Source organism: Nicotiana tomentosiformis, chromosome 11 (genome assembly GCF_000390325.3).
Source record: "Nicotiana tomentosiformis chromosome 11, ASM39032v3, whole genome shotgun sequence".
NCBI lineage: Eukaryota > Viridiplantae > Streptophyta > Magnoliopsida > Solanales > Solanaceae > Nicotiana > Nicotiana tomentosiformis.
The window spans coordinates 118,008,841-118,019,201 of NC_090822.1; the positions used below are offsets into that span (position 1 = coordinate 118,008,841).

Here is a 10,361-nt window from a genome sequence, read left to right on the forward strand (position 1 = left end):
AGGAAGTCTTTTCTTGATCGCCCGGGTCCATCCGAATTTGGTTGTACCCGGAATAGGCATTGAGAAAACTGAGTATCCCATGCCCGGCCATCGCGTCGATCATCCAATCGATGTTAGACAAAGGAAAAGAATTCTTAGGGCATGCCTTGTTCAGATCTTTATAATCCACACACATTCTTAGCTTATTTCCTTTCTTAGGTACTACCATTACGTTAGCTAACCAGTCTGGGTATTTAAATTCCCGAATGGATCCTATTTTAAAGAGATTAGAAACCTCGTCCTTGATGAATGTATGTTTGACCTCGGACTGGGGTCTCCTTTTCTGCTTAACCAAATGGAACTTCGAGTCCAAACTCAGCTTATGAGTGGTTACCTCCGGCGGGATCCATGTCATGTCAAGATGGGACCAAGCGAAACAATCTATGTTAGCTATAAGAAATTCAATGAGTTTTTTTCAAGATCGGGAGTTAACCCCGTGCCCAGGTATACCTTACGATCGGATAAGTGTTCGATCAATATGACTTGCTCCAGCTCCTCGACCGTCGATTTGGTGGCATCAGAATCATCGGGAGCTATGAACGATCTAGGAACTCCGTAATCATCATCCTCTCATACTTCTCGCTCTTTTAGTTCGGTTGGGACCGGTATCGGTGATTGATATTTAATTTCTTCCTTCCTGGTCGACTCCGTGTTCTTTGATGTCGAGAGCACGGGCACCGGGATCACCTCGTCGACTGTGAACATTTCCTTTGCGGCCGGCTGCTCTCTGTAGACCGTCTTGATTCCTCCCGACATAGGGAACTTCAGTGCCTGCTGTAATGTTGAGGGTACTGCCCTCATGGTGTGAACCCATAGCCTTCCGAATAGGGCATTATACATCATGTCTCCTTCGATCACGTAGAATTTTACATCTTGCACCGTCCCAGCGGTGTTCACTAGCAAGGTTATTTCTCCTTTAGTAGTTTTGCATGTAATGTTAAATCTATTCAACACCTGGACCGCCAGTACTACTTGCTCTTGTAACCCCAACTACTATATGGCCCTTGATCTGATGATATTGGCCGAGTTTCCTGGATCAATCAACACACGTTTAACTCGATATTTGTCGATAAGTATGTATATCACTAGTGCATCATTATGAGGTTGTACGAAGCCCTCGGCATCCTCGTCGCTGAACAAAATAGTTCCCTCCAGGACGTAATCTCGGGTGTATTTTTCCCTCGTGATGGATACTTTAGTGCGCTTTATCATTGGCCCCTGTAGGACATCGACCCCTCCAATGATCATGTTGATGACGTACTGAGGTTTTTCTTGTTCGATCTGTTTATTGGAGTCCCTGTTCCTGAAGTGGTTTTTGGCTTGATCACTCAGAAATTCTCGGAGGTGCCCGTTATTAAACAACCGGCAACTTCTTCTCTCAATTGTCGGCAGTCCTCGGTCATGTGGCCATGAGTGCCATGATATCTACACACCAGGTTAGGATCTCTCTAGGTAGGGTCAGATTGCAATGGTCGAGGCCACTTGGTTCCTTGATGCGCCTAATGGCTGATACAATGCTGGCTCCATCAACGTTGAAGTTATACTCTGATAATCTTGGTGTTTCCCTTACCCCGAGCGGCCTATCGAAACCATTTTTGCTCATCAGACCTCAGCTATTGGGCCTCGATCGCTTCTCTTTTCGTTCCTTGTAGAGTTACACCCTGCTCGTTTCCCCTTCGATCGGTATTGTATGGTTGATACCGATCTCGGACTGGCCTTGATTCATGATCGACAACTCTCTTAGACCTGTCATCAGTTCTGATGGGATAAACGGACCCAGAAGGGGCCCCGAGCTGGTCGTCCTCGACTTTTATTTTTAACTGATACCTGTTGTGGACGTCGGCCCAAGTTACCGCCGGGTACTCTATCAAATTTTGGTTTAGCTATTGTGAAGCCAAGGAGCTTCGGGGGTTAAGTCCTTGAGTGAATGCCTGAACGGCCCAATCATCCGCAGCCGAAGGCAAGTCTATCCACTCTATTTGAAACCTTGACACGAACTCCCTGAGCATTTCGTTGTCTCTTTGCTTAACATTGAAAATGTCCGATTTTCTGGTCTCGACCTTGATGGCCCCGGCATGAGCCTTCACAAAAGTATTCGCGAGCATAGTGAATGAGTCAATGGAATCTGGGGGTAAGTTGTGGTATCATATCATTGCTCCTTTCGAAAGGGTTTCCCCGAACTTCTTTAGTAACACCGACTCAATTTCTCGTCTTCCAAGTCCTTTCCTTTGATGGCGCATGTGTAGGAAATCACATGCTCATTCGGATCCGTGGTTCCATTATATTTTGGAATATCGGGCATACGAAATCTCTTCGGGATTGGCCTTGGTGCCGCTCTTGAAGGGTGAACTTGCATAATTGATGATGTGATAATTCCATTTTTACTTGAGTGCTAAGCTGCTAACTGTATGTTACAAGTTTTAATATAAACATTTACACCACTAATTGGCGAAAATGAGCACCCATTAGGACACATTTGTTGGGGGTAATATTAACATTAAAATTGGATACAGACACCATAGTTTGATTTGATATATCTTGTGTCTCTTCACGGCTGGATTAAGGCTTTATGGGTTTTGTGAAAATTTCTTATGAGTGCAGTATTGTTCAAATTTGAAGTACATGATGGAAAAAACTAGTTGTAGTCTGAGATTTTAAATGGTCTTTAATCTGTTTAAATCCATAAGAAGAAACGAAAAATGCAGTTGATTGTTAATGCATAGTATCAGAGATTGGCTGCACATACAGTGGTATACACATTAGTATAAATTGATCCAATATGTGTCTTTATGTTATTGCGCTTTGATGAGAAAGCATAAGGAATGTCTTGAAAAGAACCATCTAATATAGTAGGAATAACTATTGTTGTAAAGACATTGTACAACATATTGCAATTATGTGATATATGTCAATTGTTTAGGAGGCATATATAAGGGCTAAACGCTGCAAAATATAGTAATATATATATTGAGATCAAGACAGGATAAAAAGGAGTTGAAGTTAAAATTCAAGTTTGGCCTTTTAAGTTTACAAAGAAATAGAAAAGAATTTCTTAGTAGGGAAAATGAATTCAGTTTTGTTAGCTGTGATGTGGTGTGTGTGTTTCAATCTCTGAGTAACTCTATTTCTTGATTAGGTGGATGTGATTGGCATTGATTAAGCTCAGTTCTTTGAGGAACTTTATGATTTCTGCTGCAATGTTGTTGATCTTGATGGGAAGACTGTAATTGTTGCAGGCCTAGATGGAGATTACTTGAGGTACTCCTCGAATTCTTAAAAATTAGTCTCCAAATCTTTGTCATAAACTCCAAGTTCTTTAGCAGAAAGCTGTCTCTAATGTGGTGTCTTGAGCCAAGGGACTATCGAAAACAAGCTCTCTACCTGTATAAGGTAGGAGTAAGGCTGCAGAATAACTATCTTTCCCCAGACCCCACCTGTGGGAATACATTGGGTTTGGTATTGTTTGTGCTCTAATATGATATTGGGTACTTGCTTGCAGGAAGAGTTTTGGATCAGTGCTTGATATCATTCCACTTGCTGATACTGTGACAAAGTTGACAGCAAGATGTGAACTTTGTAACAAAAGGGCATTTTTCACCTTTAGAAAGACTAGTGAGACTGAAACTGAGCTTATAGGTGGTGCTGATATGTACATGCTTGTTTGCCGTCAGCACTATGTCAATGGATAATCTGTCAATGAAGCTGCAAAAATGGTTCTTGAATCTCTTAAACTGCCAAGTAACCTTATATTAGAAACAACTATTGTTACTCCACAATACTTGCTCTCAACTCTTCTAAATTATCAATTGTCTGAAATATTGGTTTTATGATCATGTATCTTTCTTCAGTATATAAGTAAATAAAATAGTTTGCTTTAGACTTAGTATTCGTATTGTATTTTTGCGCAATTAATGTCAAATAGCATTGTGAACTAAAACTCTATTAATGGTTCTTGTACTTGTGCTTGATTGAGCAACAAAAATGATTGAACAAATTAACATGTCTATGGCTAAGAGAAGGAAAAACTAACAACATACTCGCATGATGAAATATCAAACAACCACATAATTTATTTAATTTTGACCCAACTCCAGTTTTGTTCAATAAATTGTTAGACTTAAACTGTGATGTGTATTTTACGGTAACCAATGATCACATAAGTTCTCCTTATTTTCCCACGTAAAGTTTGTATTACAAGAATTCATCATAAATTAACAAATTATATGCTTAACTGTCAATCTATTATAACTCTTCTTTATTCGAGTTTCCCTAGAGCAATGTGATCAAGATCACACAAGGTGAGTTACAAATAACTAAAGTACATCCTAAAAAAGAAAGTAATGTACATCCTCAAGATAGATTAGGAAAATCATCACTAATGAAGAACTTGCTAATCACGTTTTACTTTAATTCACAAATAATGTTAATCTGATGGCAGTTGATTTCGGAACAAAAAAATGTATATGTAATTTTTAAACAGTTCCTATTTTTTTTTAACAAAGTTCATTCATGTCATTCTTTTATTTACTACTAGTCATAGAGTACATGCATTGCCCGCGTACCTCGCACCAATAAATATAATTTTATAAAATTATATAGTAGATGTTTTCATTGTATGATTTATCAAATGGTATTTTTAAAAGTAAATTCTTGAATAAAGGAAGGAAGATACCTGCTTTATAAAAGTCCTCATATACTTTTTTATTTGAAATTTTATTAGGAATAGCTTTAGGTTCTCGCACCATTCTTTATAAGCAGATATGATTATTATCAGGATAAAGAGATTATGTTGAGTAATACTTTTACTTCATTTAGCTCAATTATGATGGATAATATTAGTCACGCATTTTTCTAGCTTGATATTTTTTTCAATTACATGCTATAGCTATCACCCATATAGATTTATCGATGCCAGAACTGCGAAACTTCACGATAATATATTTGATAAAATATTTTCTTAAAAGGGAATTACTTGAGTTGACAATAACTATTAATATTTTTCACATTAGCTAGCAACCTAAATAACAAATACGCTCTGGCTCAGGGGATAATACCATAGCTTATAATTGAGACACATGATTCCTTATTAATGCTAGATAAAAGAATATATTTTCCATGATTAGTCCAAAAAGAGTAAATAAGGCAACTACTAATTGTCATGACCCAAAACCTAACCCGTCGTGATGGCACCTATCGTGGTACTAGAAAAGCCGACCTTTTCAAAACACTTTTCAAATTTAACAGAAAAGAATTAAGACATTTAAAATAACCGAAGTTTCTCATAAATACGGGATAAAACCCAAATAAAATACAAGTGCGGAAAAATAGTCCGATATCGGGGTGTCACTAAGTCATGATCATCTAGAGAACCAAACTAATACAACCAGTGTCTAAGTATCAATACTAGACACAAAGAAATATAGAAGGAGAGACAAGGTCCTGCGGACGCAGGCAACTACTTCGTAGTCTCCGGTACTCGATCGCGCTCGAACTCAATGACCTCTGTGATCAAACACACCTGGATCTATACATGAGAAGCAGTGACGAGCTATACATTACAGTTCATTTCAAAAGTTTTCAGTAAAGAGTGAACATGCTTTCAAACCCTGTGGTATAAGTCAAATCAGTTCGCGGTCATATAAAACAGATATGAATCTTCCAAAAATTTCACAACAACAAATATAACAACTAAGTGTAACAATAAATAAAAGCAAGTACAGCCTCTCGAGGCAACAGTCACTCAACCCATCTCAACAGCTCACACTCTCAGCTCTCAGCCCTCAATACACACTCTTAATAGGTACATGTGCTCACTGGGGGTGTTGAAACTCCTGAGGGGCTCCTACAGCCCAAGCTCTATAATCTGCACGTACAACTCACGTACTGCACGGACAACTAATGTGTCATAGTATAAATATCTGGATCCACACGGACAACTCGCGTGCTACACGGATAACTCACGTACTATAGTATAATATAAGGATCCGCACGGACAACTCACGTGTTGCACAGACAACTCATGTACTGTAGTATAATATCTTACAAACAGGCCCTCGGCCTTACTCAGTCACGAACCTCTTTAGTCTCATAGCTCTCAATAAAGAAAGGGAAAATAGCCCAAATCAAAGTGTTACAGTATATCATACGAGAAAATAACAGAGACTGAGGTAAACATGTACAAGAATTACTATGACTGAATATAATTACCGTGAGCAGGAATATAGCCTAAGCATGATTTCTAACATGAAAGGCAGTCAAGTTCTAGTAGACAGGAATGCATATAAACACAAATAAAGGCTATTAGACTTCACAGTCTCCCGGGACGGACCAAGTCTCAATCCCTCACGGTGTACACTCACACGGTTGTCACCTAGCATGGGTGCCACCTCCAAACAGTCACATTATATGAAACTCCGGGTTTCATACCCTCAAGACCAAATTTAATACTGTTACTTACCTCAACAGTGTAGAACTCCTACTCCGAAATGCCCTTTCCTCTCGAACCGGCCTCCAAATGACCTGAATCTAGCCACAAGCAATAAAATACGATAAATATGAGCTAAAGAATGAATCCCACAAGAAAAATACCAAATTATGGGCCAAATCCCAAAATTCACTCAAACCTCCCCCCTCCCCCCCCTCCCGGGCCCACGTCTCGAAATCTGACAAAGTCAAAAAACTAGAAAACCCATTCACTCACGAGTCCATACATATTAAATTTATCAAAATCTGACATCATTTGGTCCCTCAAATCCTTAAATTAAACTCTACAAAATCCCAAGCCCTAACCCCCTATCTTCACCCCTAAATTCCACTAATTAGATGATAATACAATGGAAAAACACCATAGATAGGAGTATTAGAGACTAAGCAACTTACCTCACTGAAAACCCTTGAATCTCCCTTCAAAATCACTCCAAAAGCTCCAAAAACCGACTTGAAAATAGTGGAAATGAACCAAAATTCGCGAAGTGTTCTATTTATAGTTTCTGCCCAGGTCTTTCGCACCTGCGGCTAAATATGCGCACCTGCGGTGCCGCATCTACGCAAGAACCTCCGCACCTACGGAAAATTATTAACCCCCCAACTTCGCACATGTGTTCCATATCCGCATCTGCGACCACGCAGGTGCGGAAAAGGCCTCGCACCTGCGGCCACTGCCTGACCTCCTCACTTCCGTTTCTGTGGGCACATATCTGCATCTGCGGACTCGCAGATGCGACCTCACCTATGCACCTGCGGACCCAGCCTACCTCAATACTGTCTGTACCTGCGAATTCCCACACGCGCCTACGACCTCGCACATGCGGCTCCCCCTCCGCGGGTGGGGAAATACCAGTAGCAGCAGCTTCAGCTACATTTTTCCAACTTTGAAATGGCCACCAGATCCACATCATAAGTCATATCACCCTCCAACTAAACCGTGCTGGAGTCTAAAACATAGGACGGATGGACAACATACTTCCGGAGCATGAAAACATGAAACATTGGATGCACACTCGACAAGCTGGGTGGCAAGGCAAGCTTATAAGCCATCTCCCCTAGCCTCTGAAGCACCTCAAAAGGCCAAATGAAATGGGGCCTCAACTTGCCCCTCTTCCGAAACCTCATAACACCCTTCATGGGTGATACATTCAGCAAAACCTTCCCCCAAACCATAAACGACACATCACAGACTTTCCTATCCGCGTAGCTCTCCTGCCTAGATTGCGCCATGCGAAGCCGCTCTTGAATCAATTTGGCCTTATCTAATGCATCCTGGACCAAGTATGTACCCAAGAGCCTAGCCTCACCCGGCCATCCTACCGGAGATCTACACCCCCTCCCATATAAAGCCTCATACGGAGCCATCTGAATACTCGACTGGTAACTGTTGTTATATGCAAACTCCGCGAGCGGTAAGAACTGGTCTCATGAACCCCCAAAGTCAATTACAAAAGCGTGAAACATGTCCTCCAATAACTGAATAGTGTGCTCGGACTGCCCGTCCGTCTGAGGGTGAAAATCTGTGCTCAACTCACCCCGAGTACCCAACTCTCGCTGCACGGCCCTCCAAAACTGCGATGTAAACTGAGTAACCCTATCTGAAATGATGGAAATTGGAACACCATGCAGGAGAACAATTCTCGGATATAAATCTCGGCCAACCGCTCTGAACTGTATGTAGTACCAATTGGAATGAAGTGCACGGACTTGGTCTGTCGATCCACAATCACCCAAATAACATCGAACTTCCTCAAAGTTTGTGGGAGCCCAACTACAAAGTCCATGGTGATCCGCTCCCACTTCCACTCTGGGATCTCTAACCTCTGAAGCAAGCCACCCGGTCTCTGATATTCATACTTAACCTGCTGACAGTTAAGACACCGAGACACAAATCCAACTATATCCTTGTTCATCCGCCTCCACCAATAGTGCTGCCTCAAATCTTGGTACATCTTCGCGGCACCCGGATGGATGGAATACCGCGAGCTATGGACCTCCTCAAGAATCAACTCCCTGAGCCCATCTACATTAGGCACACATATCCGGCCCTGCATCCTCAACACGCCGTCATCACCAATGGTCACATCCCTAGCATCACCTCGTTGAACCCTGTCTTGAAGAACGAGCAGGTGGGGGTCATCATACTGACGCTCCCTGATACGGTCATAAAGAGAAGACCTGGAGACCACACAAGCCAATACCCGACTCGGCTCCGAAATATCCAATCTGACAAGCTGTCCTGCTAAGGCCTGAACATCCAATGTCAAGGGTCTCTTTGCTACTGGGAGATATGCTAAACTCCCCAAACTCTCTGCCCGGCAACTCAAAGTATCGGCCACCACATTGGCTTTCCCCGGATCAAAATAGTGATATCGTAGTCCTTAAGAAGCTCTAACCATCTCCGTTGACGCAAAGTTAAGATCCTTCTGCTTAAACAGATGCTGTAAACTCTGGTGATCAGTATAGATCTCACAATGAATGCCATACAAATAATGACGCCAAATCTTCAAGGCGTGAACAATGGCTGCTAACTCAAGATCATAGACAGGATAGTTCTCTTCATGGGTCTTCAACTGGCGCGAGGCAAAGGCAATCAACCTACCCTCATGCATCATAACACATCCAATACCTACCCTCGAGGCATCACAATACACGGTGTAAGAACCTGAAGCTGATGGCAGAACTAATACTAGAGTTGTGGTCAAAGCAGTCTTGAGCTTCTGAAAGCTCTCCTCACACTCATCTGACCACCTGAATGGAGCACCCTTTTGGGTCAATCTGGTCAAGGGCGATGCAATAGATGAGAAACCCTGAACAAACCGACAGTAATAACCAGTCAAACCAAGAAAGCTCTGAATCTCTATAGCTGAGGACGGTCTGGGCCAACTCTGAACCGCCTCTATCTTCTTCAGATCCACCTGAATACCCTCATTAGACACCACGTGCCCCAAGAATGCTACTGAACCAAGCCAAAACTCACACTTGGAGAACTTTGAATAAAGCTTCTCCTCCCTCAATCTCTGTAATACAATCCTCAGATGCTGAGCATGCTCCTCCTGGCTACGAAAGTACACCATGATGTCATCAATGAATACAATAATGAATGAGTCAAAATAGGGATGGTATACACTGTTCATCAAATGCACAAACGTTGCTGGGGCATTGGTCAGCCCAAAAGACATCACTAAGAACTTGTAATGGCCATATCGGGTCCTGAAAGCTGTCTTAAGAATATCCGAATCCCGAATCTTCAGCTAGTTATACCCGGACCACAAATCGATCTTGGAGAACACCCTCGCTCCCTGAAGCTGGCCAAATAAATCATCAATACGAGGCAAAGGATACTTGTTCTTGACTGTGACCTTGTTCAACTGTCTGTAATCAATACACATCCTCATGGAATCATCCTTCTTCTTTACAAATAGAACCGGTGCACCCCAAGGTGACACACTAGGCCGAATAAACCCCTTATCAAGGAGTTCCTGAAGTTGTTCCTTCAACTCCATCGGTGCCATACGATACAGTGGAATAGGAATAGGCTGAGTGCCCCACACCAAATCAATACCAAAGTCAATATCCCTATCAGGCGGCATGCCTGGTAGGTCTACAGGAAACACATCCGGGAAATCACGCACCACCGGAACAGAATCAATGGAAGAAGTCTCAGCACTAACATCCCTCACAAAAGCCAAATAGGATAGACAACCCTTCTCAACCATACGATGAGCCTTCAAGTATGAAATCACCCTACTAGGTGCATAGTCTATAGAACCGCTCCACTCAACCCTCGAAAATCCCGTCCTCGCCTACATCACGGTCTTGACGTGACAATCTAG

The 10,361-nt window shown here is 42.0% G+C and overlaps 1 long non-coding RNA gene across 1 annotated transcript; it reads left to right on the forward strand.

The window, feature by feature from the left end:
- Nucleotides 1-3,086: 3,086 nt before the first annotated feature.
- LOC104085527 (uncharacterized) lies at nucleotides 3,087-3,669 on the forward strand. Its single transcript, XR_011412204.1, has 2 exons — nucleotides 3,087-3,297; nucleotides 3,539-3,669. It is a non-coding gene; the product is annotated as an uncharacterized lncRNA (long non-coding RNA).
- Nucleotides 3,670-10,361: the final 6,692 nt, after the last annotated feature.